The sequence below is a fragment of the Phyllobates terribilis genome, unplaced genomic scaffold (assembly GCF_046119375.1).
Source record: "Phyllobates terribilis strain yellow unplaced genomic scaffold, ASM4611937v1 Scaffold_6899__1_contigs__length_41231, whole genome shotgun sequence".
In the NCBI taxonomy this organism is placed as follows: Eukaryota; Metazoa; Chordata; class Amphibia; order Anura; family Dendrobatidae; genus Phyllobates; species Phyllobates terribilis.
The window spans coordinates 17,501-22,500 of NW_027369641.1; positions in this window are offsets into that span (position 1 = coordinate 17,501).

Sequence of the window (5,000 nt, forward strand, 5' to 3'; positions counted from 1 at the left end):
TCGATCGGAGGAAGAGCAGGGGTGCATGTAGGGACTTGCCCAAGTACGGAGGCTGCAAACCCCTGTCGTCGGGAGATACGTGCCCACGAGTCCTGGAAGCGCGACTCGGGTACAGGCGCCCTTGCGGGGGGGTACTGGATGTGGAACAGCACTGGGGTCGAAGCCACAAAAGCATCCGCCCTCATGGAGCCTCTCCTCGGCCTAAAAATCCAGATTTTAGCCTTGACGGCGCCCCCATGTGGAGAACCAGGGCCCGCGGGGGGGTCTGGCCAGGCTCACTTCAACCCAGGAACACCTCTCTGACTTGGGATAGGCGACCGGCAAAAGTCCCCCCACGCAGCTGCGGAAGCCTGGGTTCAGCCAAGGTGCAGACCTCCAGCCGAACAGGGACTCATAGCCAAAACGCATACCCAGGCCTACGGAGGTGAAAACCAGCTTAAATGAGTCGAAATGTGTCGGGGCTGAGAGGTACCTCTCTCTCATATATTCTGCCGGTGGTGTGCAAAACTGGGTCTTTGCATGGAGTGTCACCCTATACCCACTTTAGGGACGCATGCAAAAAAGTGCCCGATCGCCTGGAACTGTCAGGCGGATTCGGCTCCCTGGAATTTCCTCATTCTGGTTCTTTTTCACTTTTTGTCTCTTTTGCGACATCTAGTGGGCAGGCTGCATTACTGCAACCGGGGACACCTCAAAACGCTTGGAACTGGGGAGCGGGCTCAATTTACAAACGTTTTGCGGGTCCTGGAAGTCAAAATTGTGACTTCTGAAAACGACTAAGTATCAAGGACTCATCGCGCGAATCGCTCTGAAATCGGATGCGCGCACTGACATGCTCCCCTCTCTGGAAGTCTGACACAAGTTGAAAAATTTTCTAAGTCCCCAAAAATTTTTTTTTTCAACTTTTTTTTCAATTTTCCCCCTGTGGGATATATATTTTACCCACACTTTTGGAGCCCTCCCTGGGATGCCCTCTAACATACTAGAACCTCATTTTGTGGAAGTTTTCACAAAATTGTGAAATTTTCAAAAAGTCAAGAAATTTTGCCAAAAACGACTAAGTATCAAGGACTCATCGCGCGAATCGCTCTGGAACTGAAATCGGATGCGCGCACTGACATGCTCCCCTGTCTGGAAGTCTGACACAAGTTGAAAAATTTTCTAAGTCCCCAAAAATTTTTTTTTTCAACTTTTTTTCAATTTTCCCCCTGTGGGATATATATTTTACCCACACTTTTGGAGCCCTCCTGGGATGCCCTCTAACATACTAGAACCTCATTTTGTGGAAGTTTTCACAAAATTGTGAAATTTTCCAAAAAGTCAGAAATTTTGCAAAAACGACTAAGTATCAAGGACTCATCGCGCGAATCGCTCTGGAACTGAAATCGGATGCGCGCACTGACATGCTCCCCTCTCTGGAAGTCTGACACAAGTGTGAAAATTTTCTAAGTCCCCAAAAATTTTTTTTTTCAACTTTTTTTCAATTTTCCCCCTGTGGGATATATATTTTACCCACACTTTTGGAGCCCTCCTGGGATGCCCTCTAACATACTAGAACCTCATTTTGTGGAAGTTTTCACAAAATTGTGAAATTTTCCAAAAAGTCAGAAATTTTGCCAAAAACGACTAAGTATCAAGGACTCATCGCGCGAATCGCTCTGGAACTGAAATCGGATGCGCGCACTGACATGCTCCCCTGTCTGGAAGTCTGACAAAAGTTGAAAAATTTTCTAAGTCCCCAAAAATTTTTTTTTTTCAACTTTTTTTCAATTTTCCCCCTGTGGGATATATATTTTACCCACACTTTTGGAGCCCTCCTGGGATGCCCTCTAACATACTAGAACCTCATTTTGTGGAAGTTTTCACAAAATTGTGAAATTTTCAAAAAGTCAGAAATTTTGCCAAAAACGACTAAGTATCAAGGACTCATCGCGCGAATCGCTCTGGAACTGAAATCGGATGCGCGCACTGACACGCTCCCCTGTCTGGAAGTCTGACAAAAGTTGAAAAATTTTCTAAGTCCCCAAAAATTTTTTTTTCAACTTTTTTTCAATTTTCCCCCTGTGGGATATATATTTTACCCACACTTTTGGAGCCCTCCTGGGATGCCCTCTAACATACTAGAACCTCATTTTGTGGAAGTTTTCACAAAATTGTGAAATTTTCCAAAAAGTCAGAAATTTTGCCAAAAACGACTAAGTATCAAGGACTCATCGCGCGAATCGCTCTGGAACTGAAATCGGATGCGCGCACTGACACGCTCCCCTGTCTGGAAGTCTGACAAAAGTTGAAAAATTTTCTAAGTCCCCAAAAATTTTTTTTTTCAACTTTTTTCAATTTTCCCCCTGTGGGATATATATTTTACCCACACTTTTGGAGCCCTCCTGGGATGCCCTCTAACATACTAGAACCTCATTTTGTGGAAGTTTTCACAAAATTGTGAAATTTTCAAAAAGTCAGAAATTTTGCCAAAAACGACTAAGTATCAAGGACTCATCGCGCGAATCGCTCTGGAACTGAAATCGGATGCGCGCACTGACACGCTCCCCTGTCTGGAAGTCTGACAAAAGTTGAAAAATTTTCTAAGTCCCCAAAAATTTTTTTTTTCAACTTTTTTTCAATTTTCCCCCTGTGGGATATATATTTTACCCACACTTTTGGAGCCCTCCTGGGATGCCCTCTAACATACTAGAACCTCATTTTGTGGAAGTTTTCACAAAATTGTGAAATTTTCAAAAAGTCAGAAATTTTGCCAAAAACGACTAAGTATCAAGGACTCATCGCGCGAATCGCTCTGGAACTGAAATCGGATGCGCGCACTGACACGCTCCCCTGTCTGGAAGTCTGACAAAAGTTGAAAAATTTTCTAAGTCCCCAAAAATTTTTTTTTTCAACTTTTTTTCAATTTTCCCCCTGTGGGGATATATATTTTACCCACACTTTTGGAGCCCTCCTGGGATGCCCTCTAACATACTAGAACCTCATTTTGTGGAAGTTTTCACAAAATTGTGAAATTTTCCAAAAAGTCAGAAATTTTGCCAAAAACGACTAAGTATCAAGGACTCATCGCGCGAATCGCTCTGGAACTGAAATCGGATGCGCGCACTGACACGCTCCCCTGTCTGGAAGTCTGACAAAAGTTGAAAAATTTTCTAAGTCCCCAAAAATTTTTTTTTTCAACTTTTTTTCAATTTTCCCCCTGTGGGATATATATTTTACCCACACTTTTGGAGCCCTCCTGGGATGCCCTCTAACATACTAGAACCTCATTTTGTGGAAGTTTTCACAAAATTGTGAAATTTTCCAAAAAGTCAGAAATTTTGCAAAAACGACTAAGTATCAAGGACTCATCGCGCGAATCGCTCTGGAACTGAAATCGGATGCGCGCACTGACACGCTCCCCTGTCTGGAAGTCTGACAAAAGTTGAAAAATTTTCTAAGTCCCCAAAAATTTTTTTTTTCAACTTTTTTTCAATTTTCCCCCTGTGGGATATATATTTTACCCACACTTTTGGAGCCCTCCTGGGATGCCCTCTAACATACTAGAACCTCATTTTGTGGAAGTTTTCACAAAATTGTGAAATTTTCAAAAAGTCAGAAATTTTGCCAAAAACGACTAAGTATCAAGGACTCATCGCGCGAATCGCTCTGGAACTGAAATCGGATGCGCGCACTGACACGCTCCCCTGTCTGGAAGTCTGACAAAAGTTGAAAAATTTTCTAAGTCCCCAAAAATTTTTTTTTTCAACTTTTTTTCAATTTTCCCCCTGTGGGATATATATTTTACCCACACTTTTGGAGCCCTCCTGGGATGCCCTCTAACATACTAGAACCTCATTTTGTGGAAGTTTTCACAAAATTGTGAAATTTTCCAAAAAGTCAGAAATTTTGCAAAAACGACTAAGTATCAAGGACTCATCGCGCGAATCGCTCTGGAACTGAAATCGGATGCGCGCACTGACACGCTCCCCTGTCTGGAAGTCTGACAAAAGTTGAAAAATTTTCTAAGTCCCCAAAAATTTTTTTTTTCAACTTTTTTTCAATTTTCCCCCTGTGGGATATATATTTTACCCACACTTTTGGAGCCCTCCTGGGATGCCCTCTAACATACTAGAACCTCATTTTGTGGAAGTTTTCACAAAATTGTGAAATTTTCAAAAAGTCAGAAATTTTGCCAAAAACGACTAAGTATCAAGGACTCATCGCGCGAATCGCTCTGGAACTGAAATCGGATGCGCGCACTGACACGCTCCCCTGTCTGGAAGTCTGACAAAAGTTGAAAAATTTTCTAAGTCCCCAAAAATTTTTTTTTTCAACTTTTTTTCAATTTTCCCCCTGTGGGATATATATTTTACCCACACTTTTGGAGCCCTCCTGGGATGCCCTCTAACATACTAGAACCTCATTTTGTGGAAGTTTTCACAAAATTGTGAAATTTTCAAAAAGTCAGAAATTTTGCCAAAAACGACTAAGTATCAAGGACTCATCGCGCGAATCGCTCTGGAACTGAAATCGGATGCGCGCACTGACACGCTCCCCTGTCTGGAAGTCTGACAAAAGTTGAAAAATTTTCTAAGTCCCCAAAAATTTTTTTTTTCAACTTTTTTTCAATTTTCCCCCTGTGGGATATATATTTTACCCACACTTTTGGAGCCCTCCTGGGATGCCCTCTAACATACTAGAACCTCATTTTGTGGAAGTTTTCACAAAATTGTGAAATTTTCCAAAAAGTCAGAAATTTTGCAAAAACGACTAAGTATCAAGGACTCATCGCGCGAATCGCTCTGGAACTGAAATCGGATGCGCGCACTGACACGCTCCCCTGTCTGGAAGTCTGACAAAAGTTGAAAAATTTTCTAAGTCCCCAAAAATTTTTTTTTTCAACTTTTTTTCAATTTTCCCCCTGTGGGATATATATTTTACCCACACTTTTGGAGCCCTCCTGGGATGCCCTCTAACATACTAGAACCTCATTTTGTGGAAGTTTTCACAAAATTGTG